The 23564-nt window shown below is 36.4% G+C and overlaps 1 protein-coding gene and 1 non-coding gene across 7 annotated transcripts in view; one reads left to right on the top strand and one right to left on the bottom strand.

The window, feature by feature from the left end:
- The window catches only part of ADK (adenosine kinase), a 553238-nt gene that overhangs the window by 320454 nt on the left and 209220 nt on the right, over window positions 1–23564 (bottom strand). The window lies entirely within an intron of this gene.
- On the top strand, window positions 15770–15876 carry LOC133070849 (U6 spliceosomal RNA). The gene has a single exon (XR_009696253.1). It is a non-coding gene; the product is annotated as a U6 spliceosomal RNA (small nuclear RNA).

Here is a 23564-nt window from a genome sequence, read left to right as displayed (position 1 = left end):
AATCTCTTGCCTGAACTGTTGCAAAACTTTCGTGATGTCTTTGCCTCCTTTTAAATCATACATCAGTAAATGTCATTCCTTTGCTTAAAACCCTATAGTGCTCTTCGGATCACTCAGTAAGAAGCAAAACTTCTTACATTAGTCTGTGAGGCCATACAGGTTCAAGCCAATCGTCTTTACCTCCTATTGCCTCTCTAACCTCATGTTCTGCTACTCTTCATGTCCTGCTGCAACCACAATGAACTCCTTGCAGGATTCCGAAACATGCCAAACATGCTCTCCCTTAGCAACTACTGACACTCTACTAGACTGGACTTTCCCAGTGAGCCAGATTTCCCAGTGATTCACTCATCTAAAAATTCTTTACACAAATCTAAACAAAACTATTCCACACACACTCTATTTAATATTGTAAAACATTCTTTTTGTTCCAATATTCCCAATACTCTCCCAATTCTCTTTTAATTATTTTGCTTTCATAAAATTTAATAAACAGAAATCTCAGTTAAAATAAGAGTGTGGCGACCAGTAGGAGGAACCAGTCCTTTTCTTCACTGGCAAGAGCTCAGCCAATGAGAAACTATCATCACTCAGTCAATGAAAAGTCACTTATTTTGACCTCTCAGTTCCCTCAATGGACTCTTTTACTAAACCCTCCCAATTTATTTTCACTTCCTTAAGAGTCCTCTCAGAGCGTCCCTAGTGGCTGAGTGGTAAAGAATCTGCCCGCCAATGAAGAAGACACGTGTTTGATCCTTGATATGGGAGGATCCCACAGGTCTCAGAGCAACTAAGCCTATGTACCACAACAACTGAGGCAGTGTTCTACAAGCTGAAAGCAGAAACTACTGAAGACTGCTACACCTTAGAGTCTGAGCTCTGCAACAACAAGAGAAGCCACCTCAGTAAGCAGCAACTAGAAAAAAATCTGCACACAAATGAAAACTGAGAACAGGCAAAAACATAAATAAATAAAAAGAGTCCCCTCCTCCTTCCTTTGTAGGGACCTGCATAAGGCTTGTCATGGTTGCAGATCCCCAGTTTCGATGGTTTGTTGATCCTGAATCATTTTCCTAAAGAAAATTTTTTAAGGCCAACACCTAACACATTACATTATTTGTATTTCTTCGTCCCACTAAAATAAGTTACATGGAGATTGTTGTTGCTGCTCAGTTGCTAAGTACAACTGCTTGCAACTCCATAAACTGCAGCACGCCAGGCTTCCCTGTCCTTCACTCTCTCACAATGGACATGAGTTTGAGTTAGTCAGTCAGTGAAGTCATCCAACCATCTCATCCTCTGTCACCCCCTTCTCCTCTTGCCCCTAATTTTTCCCAGAATCTGGTGCTTTTCCAATGAGTCTGCTCTTTGCTTCATGCGAAGAGCATGGAGTTGCAAGGAGTCACAACTCCTTGCAAAGTACATGGAGGTAGAATTTTTATTTGTTCTGCTCATCAGTGCATCCTTAGGAATTGACACACAGATACTCAATTTTCAACAAGAAAATAAGAGATACCAAGGGAAAATTTCATGCAAAGATAAACACAATAAAGGACAGAAATGGTATGGACGTAACAGAAGCAGAAGATATTAATAAGAGGTGGCAAGAATACACAGGAGAACTGTACAAAAAAGGTCTTAATAAACCAGATAAACATGATGGTGTAGTCACTCACCTAGAGTAAGATATCCTGGAGTATGAAGTAAAATGGGCCTTAGGAAGCATTACTACAAACAAAGCCAGTGGAGGTGATGAAATTCCAGCTGACCCACTTCAAATCCTAAGAGATCATGCTGTTGAAGTGCTGCACTCAATATGCCGGCAAATTTGGAAAACTTAGCATTGGCCACACGACTGGAAAAGTTCAATTTTCATTCCAATCCCAAAGGAGGAAAATGCCAAAGAATGCTCAAACTACTGTACAGTGGTACACATTTCAAATGCTAGCAAGGTAATGCTCAAAATCCTTCAAGCTAGGCTTCAACAATACATGACCCAAAAACTTTCAAAAATACAAGCTGGATTAAGAAAAGGCAGAAGAACCAGAGATCAAATTGCCAACATCCACTGGATCATAGAAAATCCAAGGGAATTCCAGAAAAATCTTTACTTCTGCTTTACTGACTATGCTAAAGCCTTTGAGTTTAGCATATGTGGATTACAACAAACTGTGGAAAATTCTTCAAGAGACAGGAATACCAGACCACCTTACCTGCCTCCTGAGAAACCTGTATGCAGGTCGAGAAGCAAAAGTTAGAACCAGACATGGAACAACGGACTGGTTCCAAATTAAGAAAGGAGTACGTCAAGGCTGTACATTGTCACCCTGCTTATTTAACTTACATGCAGAGTACATCATGTGAAACGCTAGGCTGAATGAAGCACAAGCCGAAATCATGATTGCTGGGAGAAATACCAATAACCTCAGATACGCAGATGACACCATCCTAATAGCAGCCATGAAATTAGAAGATGCTTGCTCCTTGGAAGAAAAGCTACGACAAACCTAGACTGCCTTTAAAATGTATTATTTGACAACTGTAACTGGTACAAACACAGAAAGAAATCAATGGGGGGATAAAAAAAGAGTTCCAATTCAGACTCATGTACCGATGGCAACACAGTATAGGCTACAGATGATATTTCACTGAGTTGGGGAAAAGGGGATTATTCAATACACTGAACTAGGATAAGCATACAGCCTTTGGGGATAGGGGTGATTCTGTCCCCTTACACTTTAACCAAAAAAATGTAAAAAAAATAAATAAAATAAAATAAAACCAGAAAGTTAGAAAATCCAGCGACTTCCAAAATAACTTTAAGACAATGGCAGATTTCCTTACGGCAAGAATACCAAATACTATAAAAGAAAAATCTGATAGCTGTTACTTGATTTAAAGTTAAAATCATTACAAAGAAGCAAAAAAGCGTGTGCATGCCAAAAGGGTGGAGAGAGGTCAGTGTCCTTAATGTACAAAGCACTCTCAAAAATCAGTAAGAAAATAATATGCAAGGTTGTCATAAGGATGGTGCTTCATAGAGTAATACTCATATATATAAGGACTTCCCTGGTGGCTCAAAGGTAAAAAATCCTGCTGCCAATGCAGGAGACACAGGAGATGCAGGTTCAATCCCTGGATCAGGAAGATCCCCTGGAGAAGGAAATGGCGACCCACTCCAGTATTCTTGCCTGGGAAATCTCATGGACAGAGAAGCCTAGAGGGCTACAGTCCATGCGGTCATGAAAGTGTTGGACACAACTTAGCAAACTAAATGAGAACAACAACACTACCAGCGGTCTACCAGTAGGTTCAATTTCTGTTTCTCAGTTTTATACCTTGGGCTTCCCAAGCAGCACTAACAATAAAAAATTCACCAGCCAATGCAAGACGCACAAGAGATATGGGGTCAATCTCTGCTGGGTCAGGAAGATCCTCTGGAATAGAAAATGGCATCCCACTCCAGTATTTCTGCCTGTAAAATTCCATGGACAGAGGAGCCTGGCAGGCTACAATCCATGCAGCCACAAAGAGTTGGACATGATATAAGCAATAATACACATATTCCTTTAACATAAGTAAAGAACACTACCAGTCTGTACAGAATTAGAATCAGCAGCACTCTGAGAAAACAAAAGAACTCTTCACTGGCTTTCAAATCTGCATTAAGGAGGCCACTGTTGATGTTATTAAAATTTCCTGTTCCTAGTGAGGATGCCATATGTCTTTGAAGAAGGTACTCTTGCCATTCTCAACATACTGCTGAGGTACTTATGTAGTTCTAGCCCCTTTCGACTGACCCTAATAAAAGACTTTAGCTTCGAGCCTGTCTATCCAATAAGTGTTAAATAAGTGGTAACAACTATATCATAGCCCCAAGTGCAGATCTGTGAATCAAAGGACAATTTTTCAGGCATGTCCATATCTCTGATAGACCTACATTTTATCCCACCTGTATCTACACTTACAATGAAATATGCAATAGCAATAAACAGCATTTTTTTGCACAGTAACATCAGATAATTACAGAGTAGCACAAGATAATTAAAATGGATAGAATTTGGGGGGGAAGATTTACATGCAGAGATTGCAAGGAGACTCTTATTAGTAGCTGAATTATATCATCATCAAAATAAAAATGTTATTGGGCACTCACCATGGAATTATACACTTATTAATTCAACAAACTTCTATCAAGCTCTTATTATATCTAAAGTACTCTGTGAGGAAACACAATCTCAAATTAAGACCTTGAAGAGTTCATAGTCCAGTGGAGGAGGCAGCATGGAAACAGAAACAATGAGCATTATAAAAGATATAGACACAAAATATTCTGAGAGCATCAAGAAGTTTGGGGGGGTAATGAGAAAGTCAAACAGAAAAAGACAAATAAGCTGGTTCTTGAAGGTTGAAGATCTTATCAGTTTGAGAACAAGAGAAATAAAGTAAGTTATACACAAGAGAAACATGGGCAAAAACACAGAGGGAAACTATGTCCATGGCTTACTCGGGGTATTAGTAAAACATGGGTTCTATAATAGCATATTTTATAAAGGACCAGCAATCCGTAACACAGAAAAGCAGGCTGCAATCACTGAGTTACATGACAAAAATGTATTTTAGTAAGATAATTTTGGCAACAGTATCCAGAAAACTTAACAAAAAATATTGAGAGACAATTCACCATGGGTCTATCATGTCTCTGTAGGTTGTTATCAGATTTTGTTCTCTCTTTTTAAGGATGTTAATATAACAAACATAAAGATAGTGGCTTTATGTCAGGGTAAAAGTTGGGCAAGTTTCAGGGAACATTTTTAAAGATTGTGATTTTTTAAATTCGGATTCTTCCACTGTGATGCAAACTCTGTGAACACAGCTTGCCCTCCACATTGCCTCTGAGTGACTGAGAAATCAAACCGAACTAATGGGAATAGAAACTGAATGCTGCCTGCATTGTTGTAAGTAAAAAAAAAAAAAAAAAATTCCTTTGTCTCTGACCCAGGAGCTTCTTGCCTTCTGTCAACATCTAAGAAGCTGTGGCAGACCAATGTGCTAGCCTGCAAGAGGTATAAAATCCAAGACATTTCACAGTTATTGACAAAAAGAAGAGGATGAACAGGATATAGGAAGACCAATTAGCTGGCCATGCAGTACTGCAGAAAAGAGACAAGGAGCTCACTCTCAAGAATTCTAAGGAAAGCAGGACACAGATATAAAAAAAGGTTCTTTTGGAGGCAAAACAGATAAGATGAGGGACTGATTTTGAGTTCACGTGTGCTAAGTCACTGAAGTCATGTCTGATTCTTTGTGACCCTATGGACTTGTAGTACTCCAGATTCCCCTGTCCATGGGATTCTCCAAGCAAGAATACTAGGGTGGGTTGCCTTGCCCACCCCTTCAGGGAATTTCCTGTCAGGGATCAAACCCGGATCTCTTATGTCTCCTGCATTAGCATGCGGGTTCTTTACCACTAGCGCCACCTGGGAAGCCCCAAAGGACTGTTTAGTTATGGCAAATGAAGGACAGTGTATGTTGAAACTGACTATAAAGTCTCTAACTGGATGACTGAGGGGGGATTACATTACTAATAGAGAAAAACTATGTAAGAACACAGGATGAAGTACTATGTGAGAAAGCTAGAAAAAGGTGAATTTCAACACATGGAATTAGGACAACATTCATGTAGACTATCTACTGGTATATTGGAAAAACCAGTGTGTAGTACCACAAAATGTCACGAATACTGAAAAAGCATTGAAAATTAGCTATTCTTGAAAGAGTCTGCAGACCCCTGGAAGACCCTGAAAACATGACAGGGTATTCACAAAGTCAATTCAAGTTTCAGACTATATGAAGATATTATTTGCATTTTTCACTATGCTGACATTTGCTTTAAAGTGCAAACTGCAAATGATGGGTAAACTGCTGGTATCTGAGATAAATAAAGGAAGTGGAGCCACAGAACAGTAGTCACTGAATTCTTCACAACCTTGCGCTCATATTAAAAAGATACCAATTTATTAAATGAACAGCATGGGTAATGTATTCAATAATGTAATACCTCTGTAAGGTGACAGATGTTAACTACTCTCATCACAGTGATCCTTTTGTAATGCACAGATACATCGAATCACTAAGTGAGCACCAGAAACTAACATAGTGTTATGTTAGTTGCTCAAAAACAAACTAACTCATAGAAAAAAAGATTAGATCTGTGATTATTACAGGTGGGGGAGTGGTGGAAGGAATTGGATGAAGGCAGTCACAGGTACAAACTTGCAGTTATAACATAAATAAGAGTACTAAGGATTTAATGTACAACATAATTAACACTGCTGTTTTTTATATATAAAAGTCAAGAAAATAAATCCTAAGAGTTCTCATCGCAAGAAAACATGATTTTTTTTCTTTCTGTATCTAGATGAGATGATGTTCACTGAACATTTTGCAGTAATCATTTCATGATGTTTGTGAATCAAATCACTATGCTGCACACATTAAACTTATTCAGCGCTGTAAGTCAATTATATTTCAATAAAACTGGAAGGAATTTTTTTTTAAATGATACCAATTTAAGAATTTTTTGAAGCAGCAAAAATCATCATTTTTATTAAGCACTGACCTTTAAATACACATCTTTTAAATGCACTGTTTAAGAAACTGGAAAAGTATGACTGAATAAAATGGTTTCCTCAAGAAAAACTCTTGTGATGTTGAGTTTCTACACGAACTAAATTGCTTTCTTTAGGGAAAACTATTTTTAATTTAAATAATGATGGACAGACAAATGACAGTTACTACAACTTGAGTATTTGGCAGATATAGTCTTAAAAATGAAAAAAAGAAAGCCTGTCACATTAAAAAAAAAAAACTGTCAGGATTTATTCTTAATAATGAAATTTGAGCTTTCAACTGAAAATTATAATTGTATAAATCACATATTCACCATTGTGAGAGTTCCAAAACATAAAAGACTGTTTTCTTGAAACTGGGAGTGATACTGACAAATGAGAGACATTTTACAACATTTGAAAAATCTGGATAAGTTAATGAATAAAAACTTTGCAAATGAACAATGCACCATAGTAAAAGTCACATATGGGAAGAATTTCTATACAAAGAGTTAAAAAGACTGATGGATACATGTACCTTTTCACACAATATCTTTGTTGATGAACAGTCAACACATGTACAATTTATATTTAAAGTGAACAATTCAATAGCATTTTACATAGCACAGTATATTCAGAGTTGTGCAAGGATCACCACATCAATTTCAGAACACTTTCAACACCCTAAAAAGGATCCCACATCACTTAGTCCAATTCCCCATCACTAAACTCCCATTCCCACAAATCCTACGAAACAACCAGTGTATCTTCTGTTACTATAAATATGCATATTTAGGACATCTCACAGAAATGGAATCATAAAGCATGTGGACTTTTGTGAGTGGCTTTTTACACTTAGCACAATGTTTTCAAGATTCAGCCACATTGTAGAATGAATAAGTATTTCATTTCTTTTTATTGACAATATTCTATAGTACAGATACTCCATATCTTGTTTATTTATTCCTCAATTGATGGACATGTGGTTTTCACCCACTTTTTTGCTCTTATGAATAATACTGCTATGAATATACATGTACAACTCTTTATGTAATGATATATTTTTTTCTGTCTTGGGTATATACCTAGAAATGTTGAGTCATATGATAACTCTATCTTTAGTCTTTTGAGGAACTGAGAAACTATATGCCAAACCAGCTTCACCATTTTGTAGTCCTACCAGCTCAACATCCTCACCACAATTTTTATATATGGTGTGAGACAGGGTAAGTGTTCATAAGGTACTGTATGTACCTTCCCCAGCATCATTTGTTGAAAAGACCATTCTTTCTCTGTTTGATTTTCTTGACATTCTTATCAGAAATCAATTAACCGTAAATTGATAAATTTCTCTCTGGACTCTAAAATCTGTGACAACCAGATCAGACAAAGGTAGAAACATAATTCACTGGAGAAAGAATAGTTTTTAAGCAGATAGAGCTAGAATTATTAGATAGTTACATACAAAATTTCCATCTATTCTTCACCTGTAAACAAAAATACTTCAGAATGGATCACAGATCTAAATGTAAAATCCCTTATCAATGGATTCTTAAATATACAGCTTTAATATAAAACTGACACTCTATAAATGCTAGTGGTATTATAATTTTTTACCATTGGAAAATTAGGATTCCATACACAGATAATAGTATATCATAATGACTAATATTTCTCTATTGCTGAATGTTTATATTGTTTTCAGTCTACTTTATTATAAAAACTGCCTTAATATATTTATGTATTCCTTATTTAAATATCTAACTACTACTATAGGATACCAAAACTAGGAATTGCTGCATCAAAGATTATGTGCACATAAAATTTTAAAAAATACTGCCAAATTGCTCCACAATAAGGTATACCTAGTTTTCACTCCCATACAAAATAGTATAAAAGTATCCTTTGCTTTTCAATCTCCCAACACTGAATTCTAATCAAATTATTTACAACTAAGTGATATGCAAATCTGGTGACTTCTATTTTAACTTGCATTTTTATTGTTAACTGGGTTGAGGTTTACTTAATAGCAATTCATATTTCTTCTAATATGAATTGAATTACTCTCATATCCTTTGTTTACTTTTTCAGTTGGGCTTTTCTTTTCTTAATGCTGCCAAAATTGTAAGAATTGTTTAAAACTTTAGGAACATTAATTCTTTGCCTTATAAATGTTGCAAATATTTTCATTTCATCTTTGTTTATGATGTACTTCAGCTACCACTTTTTGAATTTAATGTACTTGAATCTTTAAGACTTACAGATTAGAAACAACAGTAAGAAACTGACAGAGAAAGATAAGCCAGTAAAGGGTACAGATAGTTCAAAGTTAACAAGAACAAAGAAAGAGTGCTATTTATCTTCAAAGCCAATGTAAGAAAGTTTTAAAACTGAGGAAGTAATCAACAAATGAAATATCCTTGAGTGGGTCAATTAGAATTCCTATTTTTAAATGGTCTCTGGTTTTGGCAATTATATTATCAGTGACTTCTGTAAAAAAATAGATAAATAATGTTTCCAAAGAGAGAGAAAGGTTGAAATCTTAAAAGGGAAGGTAAAGCAGTAGTGATAATGAATATAAACTCTTCTACCTAGACTAGGGGTAGTGAAGGGAAGGTGGAAAGGTAATAATTTGCAGTTTCAGAGAATGAGAAAGAAAATGGAATAGAACCTAAAAAATAAAAATTATATAAACAGATTTGAAGACAATGAGGAGAGAATGTGAAAAAGTTGAAACCTGATGATTTCTGTTATATGTATTGAGAAGCATATGAAGTAACTTGCTGAGAATAGCGTAATATGTTAAAGGAGAATAAGAGAGATCTAAACAAACACGAGGGCTTCCCTGTGGCTCAGCTGGTAAAGAATCTGCCTGCAATGTGGGAGACCTGGGCTTGATCCCAGGGTTGGGAAGATCCCCTGGAGAAGGGAAAGTTGGAAAATACTACCGACTCTAGTATTCCGGCCTGGAGAATTCCTCGAACTGTAAAGTCCATGGGGTTGCAAAGAGTCAGACATAACTGAGCGACTATCACTTTCACTTCAAACAAACACGAGGGGAACGACAGTTGGGAGTAGAAACTCAAAAGTATTGTGGATACAGACATATTTGAGTCCTTTAAAATGACAAGAAAACGCCTGCATATAGACAGACTCAATGAATATGTATAAAATATGGCCAGATTTTGGATAACTAGAAAATACACATGCTTCAAGAAATTTAGTTTTTATATGACTTTTTAATAGAAAAATTTTATATAAATCAGTGTACACTAATATGATAATTATACAGTGACATGATTTCCAGAGAAGAACATATAATTCTATTTGATTTACTTTCTATAGAATTAGATTAAAACTTTCATACTAATGGGCTGGCAAACTGATGAAGTGGCACCTATTAAAATTTATATTTGCAGTATAGGATGAAAAATTTGTAAATATCACTAAAATGGAATTTTTAATTTATCAAGACATATAATATTTTAATACATATATAACCACAGAACTTAAAATCTTATGGTGTAAAATATAACAAATTCTCAATTAATCAAGATTATATCTAAACTATATTACCATGAATAATAATTGTCAATGAATTATCTGCATAATAAAAGCAAAAGTAAAACGTACTAAAATTGCTAATTAATGTTAAAGATTATATTTAAATAGAGTTAGAATAAAGACTTGAAATGTATTTAGCTCCTAAACATACACTGAAAATGATATTTTTATTTAATAAACTAACACCAAGAAGAAATTAGGTGAGGATTACATAGGAACTCTCCCGGATTACTCTAAAATTTTTCTGTAAATCTAAAATTATTCCAAATAAGAAGTTTACTCTCCAACTACTGTTGGTGGGAATGTAAACTGCTCCAATGACTACGGAGAACAGTCCAGAGGTTCTTTAAAAAAAATTAAAATAGAGCTACCATGTGATCTAGCAATCCTAATCCTGGGCATACATGTGAAATAAACCATGGTTCAAAATGAGACACAGATCCCAAAGCTCGTTGCACTGCTATTTACAATATCCAAGACATGAGAGCAACCTAAAAGTCTATCAACAGATGAAAGGATAAAGAAGATATGATACTTACATACAATATAATATACTCAGTCATTAAAAAGAATGAAATTATGCCATTTGCAGCAAAATGGATGAACCTGAAGATTACCATACTAAGTGAAGTAAGTCAGACATCAGAAGACAAATGTAAGATACTGTTAATATGAAGAATCTTAAAAAATGATACAAACTTATTTGCAAAACAGAAACAGAATCACAGACTTAAGAGAACAAACTTATGCTTATGGTGGAGGAAAGATGGGGATAGGGATAGATTGGGAATTTGGGATTAACATACACACTACTACATTTCAAATTGATAACCAATAAGGATCAGTCCTGAATATTCATTGGAAGGACGGATGCTGAATCTGAAATTTCAAAACTTTGGCCACCTGATGCGAAGAGCTGACTCATTTGAAAAGACCCTAATGCTGGGAAAGATTGAAGGTGGGAGGAGAAGGGGATGACAGAGGATGAGACAGTTGGATGGCATCACTGACTCAATGGACATGGTTTTGAGTAAACTCTGGGAGTTGCTGATGGACAGGGAGGCCTGGCGTGCTACAGTCCATGGGGTCGCAAAGAGTCAGACACAACTGAGTGACTGAACTGAACTGAAGGAACTACTATATAGCAAAGGGAACTCTGCTCAAATATTCTGTAATAACCTAAATGAGAAAAGAACTTGAAAAACAGATACATGTACACGTATAACTGAATCACTGTGCTGTACACCTGAAGCTAACACTGTAAGTCAATTAGGCCCAATAAAAAATAATTTCGATAAAATTTTATTTTAAAAAACTAAATATAAAATTATTTTATTTTTTAACTTTTTACCTTGAAATAATTTTATACTTAAAGAAAACTTACAGAAACAATGCAAAGACTTCTCATATACCCTTCATGTTATATTAATATACTATAATAAAATTAACATTATATAACTATAATAAAATTATCATAATCATGATTTTGCTTTCTTGTTTTGAAGTCACTATTCTGCAAATCAAAAAAATCTGTGTCATAAACTAATTATTTTTTGGCAAAATTTTGACATGGTTTGTTGACTTTCAACTCAAGTGATAAATAAAAGGATACATTTTGATTTGAAAGCAGGGTAAAAAATAAGAGCAGTGTTTTCATGTAGCAATTGCAGTTGACCCTTGAACAACACAAGCTGGAACTGCATAGGTCCACTTATATACAGATTTTTTCAATAATAACTACTATAGTACTACACTATAGTTTTTAATATAGGATGATTAAAGTCATCCAAATTTAATTCAGATGACCATTATATCTACTACTGTGGGCAAGAATCCCCTAGAAGAAATGGAGTAGCCCTCATAGTCAACAAAAGTGTCTGAAATGCAGTACTTGGGTGCAGTTTCAAAAACAACAGAATGATCTCTTTTCATTTCCAAGGCAAATCATTCCACATCACAGTAATCCAAGTCTATGCCCCAACCACGAATGCCAAAGAAGCAGAAGTTGAATGGTTCTATGAAGGCCTAAAAGACCTTCTAGAACTAACACCCAAAACATATGTCCTTTTCATCATAACAGACTGGAATCCAAAAGTAGGAAGTCAAGAGCCTGGGAAGTTTAGCCTTGGAGTACAAAATGAAGCAGGGCAAAGGGTAACAGAGCTTGTCCAAGAGACCACACTGGTCATGGCAAACACCCTCTTCCAACAACACAAGAGACGACTATACACATGGACATCACCAGATGGTCAATATTGAAATCAGATTGATTATATACTTTGGAGCTGAAGATGGAGAAGCTCTATATAGTCTTCAAAAACAAGACCGGGAGCCGACTATGGCTCAGATCATGAACTCTTATTGCCAAATTCAGAATTAAATTGAAAACAGCAGGGAAAACCACTAGACCATTCAGGTATGACCTAAATCAAATCCCTTACAATATACAGTGGAAGTGAGAAACAGATTCAAGGGATTAGATCTGATAAGAGTTCCTGAAGAATGATGGATGGAGTTTCTGACATTGTACAGGAGGCGGTGACGAAGACCATCCCAAAGAAAAAGAAATGCAAAAAGGCAAAGTGGTTGTCTGAGGAGGTCTTACAAATAGCTAAGAAAAAAAGAGAAGCGAAAAGCAAAGAAGAAAAGGAAAGATATACCCATTTGAATGCACAGTTTCAAAGAATAGCGAGGAAAGATAAGAAAGCCTCCCTCAGCGATCAATGCAAAGAAATAGAGGAAAACAACAGAATGGGAAAGACTAGAGATCTCTTGAAGAAAATTAGAGATAGCAAGGGAACATTTCATGCCAAGAAGGGCACAATAAATAAGAGAAAAGATATGGACCTAACAAAAGCAGACGATATTAAGAAGAGGTAACAAGAATACACAGAAGAACTAAACCAAAAAGATCTTCAGGACCCAGATAACCACAATGGTGTGATCACTCACCTACAGCGAGACATCCTGGAATGAGAAGTCAAGTGGGTCTTAGACAAACAAAGCTAGTGGAGGTGATGGAATTCCAGCTGAGCTATTTTCAAATCTTAAAAGTTGATGCTGTGAAAGTGCTGCACTCAATATGCCAGGAAATTTGGAAAATTCAGCAGTGGCCACAGGACTGGAAAAGGTCAGTTTTCATTCCAATCCCAAAGAAAGGCAATGACAAAGAATGCCCAAACTACCACACAATTGCAGTCATCTCACATGCTAACAAAGAAATGCGCAAAATTCTCCAAGCGAGGCTTCAACAGTATGTGAACTAAGAACTTTCTGATGTTCAAGCTGGTTTAGAAGAGGCACAGAAACCAGAGATCAAATTGCCAACATCCACTAGATCACAGAAAAAGCAAGCAAGTTCCAGAAAAACATCTACTTATGCTTCACTGACCACGCCAAAGCCTTTGAATGTGTGGATTACAACAAACTGTAGAAAAGTCTTCAAGTGATAGGAATACCAGACCGCCTTACCTGCCTCTTGAGAAACCTGTATGCAGGTCAAGCAGCAACAGTTAGAACCGAACATTTAACAATGGACTGGATCCAAATTGGAAAAGGAGCACATCAAGACTATATACTGTGATCCTGCTTATTTAACTCATATGCAGACTGTAGCATGTGAAATGTCAGACTGGATGATGCACAACAAGCTGGAATCAAGACTGCAGGGAGAAACGATCAATAACCTCAGATATGCAGAGTACACCACCCTTATGGCAGAAAGTGAAGAGAAACTAAAGAGCCTCTTGATGAAAGTGAAAAAGGAGAGTGAAAAAGTTGGCTTAAAACTCAACATTGAGAAAACTAAGATCATGGCATCCAGTCCCATCACTTCATGGCAAATAGATAGGGAAACAATGGAAACAGTGACAGACTTTATTTTTTGGGCTACAAAATCACTGCAGATGGTGACTGCAGCCATGAAATCAAAAGACGCCTGCTCCTTGAAAGAAAAGCTATGACCGATCTAGACACCATATGAAAAAGCAGAGACATTACTTTGCCAACAAAGGTCCATCTAGTCAAACCTATGGTTTTTCCAGTAGTCATATATGGATGTGAGAGTTGGACTATAAAGAAAGCTGAGTGCCAAAGGCTTCATGCTTTTGAACTGTGGTGTTGGAGGAGATTCTTGAGAGTCCCTTTGACGTCAAGAAAATTAAACTAGTCAATCCTATAGGAAATCAGTCTTGACTATTCACTGGAAGGACTGATGCTGAAGCTGAAGCTCCAATACTTTGGCCACCTGACTTGAAGAACTGCCTCTTTGGAAAAGACCCTGATGCTGGAAAAGACTGAAAGCAGGAGAAGGGCACGACACAGGATGAGATGGTCAGATAGCATCACCGACTGGATGGACATGAATTTGAGCAAGTTTTGGGAGTTGGTGATGGACAGGGAAGCCTGGCATGCTGCAGTCCATGAGTCGGACACAACTGCACTGAACTGATATTACTACACAATTCACTGTTGGTACACATCCAGGGTAACAGAGAGTGAACTATAAAATTATAGGTGCAGGGTTGGCAAACCTAACCGCTAAATGTTCAGGGTCAACTATTCATCAACTTTCTAAAATGTATTCCTATGATAGAATTCAGTATCCTCCAAGTAGATAATGAAATATTTACATAAATTATATAATACTTTAACAATAATCTTCATTAGAATTTCTAAAAAGAAGAGCTACCATTTCCAAAAATACTACAGAAAGAGCTAAGTGTGGGTTTGGAGACCAGGAATTATGAAATAGGACCCATGCATATAATAGTGCTGTGATTTGCATCCAGCAATCTCATTACCAAGGAATAGACTGGCAGATACTAAGTTAAACTGACCTAGGGTTGGTGGCTAAGCATGGAGAAATAAAAAAACAGAAAAAGCGAGAGAACTTGTTTATGTAAGTTTGAAAGAAAATTGAGTGTACTCAAATGCACTAAGGGCAGTGAAATGCCAGATTTGGGGACAGTGACATGTAGAGGTACAAGGGCTAGGAAAATTCTATATCATCACAGAAAATGAGTCACAGATCTCATATATAGAACTGTAAGGGATGACAATTTACAGCACTGACATAATAGAGAATTATTTAAAAAGAATCAAGTTCAACCAACTCTGAAAGGGGATGATGTAAGGTTTATAACAGTGAAATCATCCCTTACCTTCTGGTTGGGAAACTATAGACAGATCTTTACAAGTCACAAAAAAATTCATTTAAACGCCTTTAGACTTCAAAAACACAAAAAGAAAAGATTAAAATGTGCATTTTTCCTGCTTCTGCTTGATCAATAGGAAATATACAGTTTTAAAAATGATTGCCATGGATTTACGTAAATCCATGGCTGATTCATATCAATGTATGACAAAACCCACTGGAAAAAAAAAATAATAATAATAAAAAAAAAAAAAGAAAAAAAAAATAAAAATGATTGCCAAAAGAGGGGAAATGTTAAAATTTTCTTGAAAAGGTATGTTAGGACAGCATCACCATTTCACAACATTTTACACTGTTTTTCAAATAATGCCTACTATTATTACCTTGAATTGAAAGTACTAAGATACTCATAAAAAATTTTATTTCTTAAAAAAGTATGGTGCTCGCTTTGGCAACACATATACTAAAATTGGAACGATACAGAGAAGATTAACATGGCCCCTGCGCAAGGATGACATGCAAATTCGTGAAGCGTTTCACATTTTTAAGACAGCCTTCAGAATGGGAGAAAATAATAGCAAACGAAGTAACAAAGGATTAATATCAAAAATATACAAGCAACTCCTGCAGCTCAATTCCAGAAAAATAAATGACCCAATCAAAAAAATGGGCCAAAGAACTAAACAGACATTTCTCCAAAGAAGACATACAGATGGCTAACAAACACATGAAAAGATGCTCAACATCACTCATTATCAGAGAAATACAAATCAAAACCACAATGAGGCACCATTACACACCAGTCAGAATGGCTGCTATCCAAAAGTCTACAAGCAATAAATGCTGGAGAGGGTGTGGAGAAAAGGGAACCCTCTTACACTGTTGGTGGGAATGCAAACTAGTACAGCCAGTATGGAGAACAGTGTGGAGATTCCTTAAAAAACTGGAAATAGAACTGGAATATGACCCAGCAATCCCACTCCCGGGCATACACACGGAGGAAACCAGATCTGAAAGAGACACGTGCACCCCAATGTTCATCGCAACACTGTTTATAATAGCCAGGACATGGAAGCAACCTAGATGCCCATCAGCAGATGAATGGATAAGGAAGCTGTGGTACATATACACCATGGAATATTACTCAGCCATTAAAAAGAATTCATTTGAATCAGTTCTAATGAGATGGATGAAACTGGAGCCCATTATACAGAGTGAAGTAAGCCAGAAAGATAAACACCAATACAGTATACTAACGCATATATATGGAATTTAGAAAGATGGTAATGATACCCCTATATGCAAGACCGAAAAGAGACATAGATGCATAGAACAGACTTTTGGACTCTATGGGAGAAGGTGATGGGGAGATGATCTGAGAGAATAGCATCACAACATATATATTATCAAGTGTGAAACAGATCGCCAGTCCAGGTTGGATGCATGAGACAAGTGCTCAGGGCTGGTACACTGGGATGACCCAGAGGGATGGGATGCGGACGGAGGTGGGAGGGGGAATCAGGATGGGGAACACATGTAAACCCATGGCTGATTCATGTCAATGTATGGCAGAAACGACTACAATATTGTAATTAGCCTCCAACTAATAAAAACAAATGAAAAATAAAAAAGGTATGTGATTTGAAAGTACTTTAAAAGTAAAAAAAAATTCTAAAACAATGTTTTAAGAAATACTAATTATTCAATAGATGCCTGATGACTCAGTATAAAAGGATCTGAAGCATATGTACAAAATCATGCTGTGACTGAATATCATCATTATTCTGAGGAAAGCAAGAAAAAAAAAAAACTAACATTGTTAAGTGATGTAGAATGTTCACTTAAATATGAATGGAATTTTTATTAAAATACAGAGAGTACATAGAAGAACTATACAAAAAAGATCTTTATAACCCAGATAACCAGGATGTGTGATCACTCACCTACAGCCAGACATTCTGGACTGTGAAGTCAAGTGGGCCTTAGCAAGCATCACTACAAACAAAGCTAGTGGATGTGTTGGAATTTCAGTTGAGCTGTAATTCTAAAAGATGATGCTGTGAAAGTGCTGCACTCAATATGCCAGCAAATCTGAAAAACTCAGCAATGGCCACAGGACTGGAAAAGGTCTGTTTTCATTCCAATCCCAAAGAAAGGCAACGACAAAGAATGCCCAAACTACCACACAATCGCAGTCATCTCACACACTAGCAAAGTAATGCTCAAAATTCTCCAAGCAAGGTTTCAAAAGTATGTGAACCAAGAACTTCCCGATGCTCAAGCTGGATATAGAAAAGGCACAGGAACCAGACAACAAATTGCCAACATCCCATGAATCATAGAAAAACCAAGAGAGTTCAAGAAAAACATCTACTTCTGTTTTACTGATTATGCCAAAGCCTTTGACTGTGTGGACCACAACAAACTCTGGAAAAATCTTCAAGAGATGGGAATACCAGACCACCTTGTGTGCCTCATGAGAAATCTGTATACAGGTCAAGAAGCACCAGTTAGCCTGGACATGGAACAACTGAAGCTCCAATACTTTGGCCACCTGATGTGAAGAGCTGACTCATTGGAAAAGACCCTGATGCTGGGAAAGACTGAAGGCAGGAGGAGAAGGGGACAACAATGGATGAGATGGTTGGACAGCATCACTGACTCAATGGACATGAGTTTAAGTAAGCACCAGGAGATAGTGATGGGCAAGGTAGCCTGGCATGCTGCAGTCCATGGAGTCGCAAAGAGTTGGACACAACTGAGAGAATGAACTGACTGATTGATCATAAATGTCCCATTTATTAGATAAGTTAAGGACTTAGTTAACAAATGATCATGGGACACTTAATAACAAAAAATGCAGTATGAAATATAGGCAACTACTATTTAAAGAATTATTCTTCATTAAGTTATCTTTTAACAACTACACTTTATAGAATCCCAGGAGTCAACTGATACCAAAAATTACCAATTAACAGACACCCAAAAAAGTCTATTATTCAGAGAATCGGTTTCTAGCCAAAGTAGAAAAAGATGGTATATTTGTTTCCAAATAATTTATTGCCCATTTCTAAGAAATAATTGGTACATGCTGAAAATTCCCTGAGAGCTACGAAACATACCTTATTAAAAGATGTAATTAAACAAAAACCACAAACCAAAAAACACAAAACAAACAAAAAGATGTAAATAGTCTCCAGAAATTACATGCAGTGACAGAGAACAGACACTCAAATTAAGCTTGTAAAGTAAGCCCTTTAGATAAAGCAGAACAATGTTGTGTGTAAAAACCTGTCATTTGCAAAGTGCGTGCGAGTGCAAAGTCACATCAGCCGTGTCTCACTCTTTGTGACCCTATGGACCATAGCTCACCAGGCTCCTCTGTCCATGGGACTCTCCAGGCAAGAATACTGGAGTAGGGTGCCATTACCTTCTCCAGGGGATCTTCCTGACCCAGGGATCGAATCTGCATCCCTAAGGTCTCCTGCATTGGCAGGTGAATTTTTCACCACTAGCACCACCTATGAAGCCCTTGGAAAGTAGTAGATTTCACGTGTGTTCCATCTTTGAAAAATTTGGAGGTAACATAAAAAACATTAAGGGATATATGAATTCTCTCTTGCAAAACCTAATCTCTTTCATACATTTAGCATTATGGCTAAACCTTCCAGTTCTATCAGAATATAAGTTAAAATAAATATACGATCTTTGAAAATGTGGATGTTAGAAATCTAATCTGAAACATTCAGAAAGTTAAGGGAAACTGACTATCTTTTGGGTGGTGGTGGTAGATAAAACTTAAGATTATAATTTTTCCTTGCCAAATCAAAAAGTTACTATTGCTAATATATACATTTCATTGTGAATTAACTTTTCATCATGATCTGTTGCCTGAAAAGCAAACAATATGATTTAAAATACTAGACAATCAGTAAAGGTACCCTCAACAGTTTAGCATATCTCCATGATAATAAATACAAGCTTATTTTCAAATTACCTCAAAATTACTCTATACGGTCTTCAAAAATATTAATCAAAGATTCTTATATTCACATAAGAATGACTGCAAAAAACACACTTATACCTTATATTCACATTTATACCTGATTATCAGCTGAAACATTAACCTGGTATATGCTTATTACATACTCACAAGAAAGCAAACAATATTTTTTAAAAAGAGAAAGTAGTAAACAACAGAGAACATCAGCAATTACTGCAGCACTAATCAATGACTGCTGGTTAACAGATAAAGAAAATTATACCCTTTTCGTAACTGCTCATTAGGGTATAAAGAAGTGCTAGTTGGAAATATTCTATATTGAAATTTTCAAAAAGTACTGGATATTTTAGTATTAAGATTAAAGAACAATTTGCTGCATTTTAAGGACAGAGAGTCCAGAAGTTCTGGTAATATTCAAGCAACTATTTAAAATGATAAAGTGAAAAAAAAATGATAAAGTGATAGTTGCTCAATCATTTTTGATCCTTTGTGAGGCATAAACTATAGCCTGCCAGGCTCCTCTGTCGATCAAATTCTCCAGACAAGAATATTGGATTGGGCGGGCCATTCTCTTCTCCAGGGGATCTTTCCCATCCAGGGATAGAACTGGGGTCTCCTGCATTGCTGGCAGATTCTTTATCATTTCAGCCACCAGGGAAGTACCATTTCAAATGAGACCATGATAATAAAGAACTTGTAAGGTCAAAATGTAAACTCTTCTTTGATGATCATTATATCCAGAAATATCTCGGATCTGATCATTTAAAAGGTATTTCTCAGTTAAAAACAAAAGACCATCAGCCTAATAATTACCCCAAAGAAAATATATAAATGGCCAACAAGTGCATAAAAAGATGTTCAATACCATTAATCATTAGGGAAATAACACAGTGATGAAATACCACTATATGTACAAGATTGGTTATAATTTTTAAAAAAAGAAAGGGTGAGGGGATAAATTCTGGCAAGGATCTGTACAAATTGGAACCCTTAATATATTTCTGGTGAGAATGTACATTGTTGCTGCCACTGTGGAAAGAGTTTAGTAGTTCCTCGAGAAGCACAGATTTACCATACGAACCATCAATTAAATCCCTACAGGTATATACTCAAATGAATAAAAAAGACACATTCAAACTCTGTGGACAACCTAAATGTTCATAAACTCATGAATAGATAACAGGATACAGCCATATAATGGAATTATTATTCAGTTACAGAAAGGAATCAAGTGCTAATACATATGACAATCTACACGAATCACAAAAATATTATTACATATAAGTAAAAGAAGCCAAATAAAAAAGGTCATATAAAGCAGTGATTTCATTTACATGAAACATTCAGAAATGGCAAATTCATTGTAACAGATAATCTATCTGTGGTTGTCAGGGGCTGACAGGAGGGAATGAGGAACGACCGCTTTCATTCTGGGGTTTCCACTTGGAGTGATAAAACACATCCTAGAACCAGACACAGAGTATGGTTGCACAGTATTGTGAATTAAGTAAATTCTACTGGATTGTACACTTTAAATGATTCATTCTATGTTATGTGGATTTTACCTTAGTGAAAAAAGAACACATAAAAAAAGGAAAGACTCTTTATCCTAACTGTTAACGTTACCCACTGAAGCATTCTAAAGAAGCAACATCACAGAATTTGTCTTTTAGTAGAGTTTTCAGCAGCTCTGTGGAAGACAAATTGGTGGAGAGACAAATAGCTGTAGCGAGAACAGAGGGAAATCACCCTATAACTGAGAAAAGAACAAACGAGAGTAAGGGAAGAAGGAGTATCAGAGAAAAACAGAGGGGGCAGTGAAACCCACCGGAGACTTTCCAAGACTGCCAAGCAGATAAAGGAGAGGAAATCACAAACAGTGCCTGTGACACTCCAGCTTAGTGTCAGATGTCTGAAAATGAGCTGGAATTCATTTGTAAAGGGGCTATAAGAACCCAAGAGAAAATAGTGGGTAAAGATTTAAAGGAGAAGGAAAGAAACACTGCAAGAATTAAAAGAAGATCCAGCTATGAAAAAGGAGGGAGAGGAACCAGAAAAGGAAGAAAATCTGAGGAACAAGTATCACTGAAGTGAAGCCAGAGAGGAAAAAAGGTTCAAACTGGTGGTAGGGTCAACACTGATAAATGAGTCAAATGAGATGAGGACTAGAAAGGGTTCAGTGGATTGGATGACCAAATCATAATCAAGTGGCTCCTACTACCTGAGTTTCAGAGAAGTGGTAAGAACAATGAAGAGATAAAGAAGTACAGACTACATTTTCAAGAATTTCAACTGAAAAGGAAACTAGATAGATAAGGCAGATGTTGGAGAGAGATTTTCTTATTTTATATTGGGATGGGAGAGAAATTAAGCACATTTATAACAAAGATAGTGAAGACCAGGGAGGGGATAAGATTTGAGGGTAGACTCAAGGATGAGAACAAAAGCACAAATGAAGGATGTTAGATATAAAATGAAAGGGGAATAACTAACTCTCAAATATTAGATAGAAACAATAAAGATAAGGATGCAGTTAAGCGTGACTATGCAACAAGACACTGCAAACACTTCTTGAAAGCCAAGAGTTGCTTAGTTGAGAAGCTGGAAAGGTATCTCCTGGTAGAGGGATAAGAGATTGGGTACATGTGAGGATAGGAAAATATTATTAACATAAAATCTAGAGAAAATAAGAGAGACCACTAAAAGCAAATTAAAGAACTGAAAAGAAGTTTCACCACCTACACTGTTGCTGGGAATGTAAATTGGTACAGCCACTTAACATGTAATGGGGAACATTACCAAGGTTCCTTAAAAAAACTAAGAATAGAGTTGCCATATAATTCTGCAATCCTACTCCTGGGAATATATCTAGGAAAACTCTTACTTAAACACCGCGATGTTCACAGTAGCACTACTGAGAGTAACTAAGGGTGGCTCAGACATTCAAGAACTTGCCGGCAATGCAGGAGACCCACGTTCGATCCCTAGGTTGGACGATTCCCTGGAGAAGGGAATGGCTACTCACTCCAGTCTTCCTGCCTAAAAAAATTCATGGACAGAGAAGCATGGCAAGTTACAATCCACGGGATTGCAAAGAGTCAGACATGAGTGAGCAACTGTGGAAGTAATCTAAATGTCCAGGAAGTAAGTCAGATAGAGGAAAGCAAGTATCATATGACGTCACTTATTTGTGGAATTTTAAAAAATGATACAAATGAACTTACTTACAAAACAGAAATAGACACACAAACATAGAAAATAAGCTTATGGTCACCAACAGGATAAATCAAGAGTTTGGAATTAACGTCTATACACAACTACATAGAAACAAGCAAACAACAAGGATCTACTGCATAACACAGAGAACTATATCCTGTATAATGGAAAAGAGTCTAAAAAAGAATAAATATATATAATAAACATATTTTATATATTTAGCCATTTTGATGTGCACTTGAAACTAACACAACATTGTAAATTAATAACTCAATTAAAAAAAGGAAAGAAAAGTTTCAGGGCGCAACTTAGTTTGGAAAACTGAGTTACTCTGCCTATGTACAAAGAGCATGGTTTTATAGAAATTTCTCCTCATCACTGGAATCAAGATTGTTGGGGGAAATATCAATAACCTCAGATATGCAGATGATACTACTCTAAAGGTAGAAAGTGAAGAGAAACAGAATTCCAAGTCCAGCATCACTGACAAAAACAGACTCTTTTGGATACAGGCTTACTGAAGATCTTGAAATGTTTTCACTTTTTATTGATTGTATAATTAATAAATAGACTCTTTTCTAATCTACCACTACTCCCGCCCTGCTTCTTGGAACAACACTGTTGTGGGTGGGATGTTCTTGTCTTCGAATGTAATACAGCAATAAGAATGTGCTAGAATGTCCACTTCTGCTCCAATATGCTCTTTAGCAAACTTTGGGTTGATGCGGGGAGAAGAGCACGGAACTGGTTTAGAGAAAATGGGACCAGTTATGCTGCCCAAGGTCAGTTTGGAAGTTTATAGGCTACTCCTTAGGGACAGCCTCAATTCACCCCGATCTCACGGCTTTCCTGCCCAGAAATCATGTGCCTTGGCCAGTCTCACACATGGGAGTGTTCGCAGGTTGTAGCTGGGATTTTTCCAGATGACCAGATTGTTCTTCTGAAAGTGAGCATATTTTTAGTCATGTTGATTAGCTTTTTTCCTTTACCACATTGTTACTCTTTCTGATAGTGA

Source organism: Dama dama, chromosome 15 (assembly GCF_033118175.1).
Source record: "Dama dama isolate Ldn47 chromosome 15, ASM3311817v1, whole genome shotgun sequence".
NCBI lineage: Eukaryota > Metazoa > Chordata > Mammalia > Artiodactyla > Cervidae > Dama > Dama dama.
The sequence above is the reverse complement of the archived record's forward strand: the minus strand, read 5'-3'. Positions and strand labels throughout refer to the sequence as shown.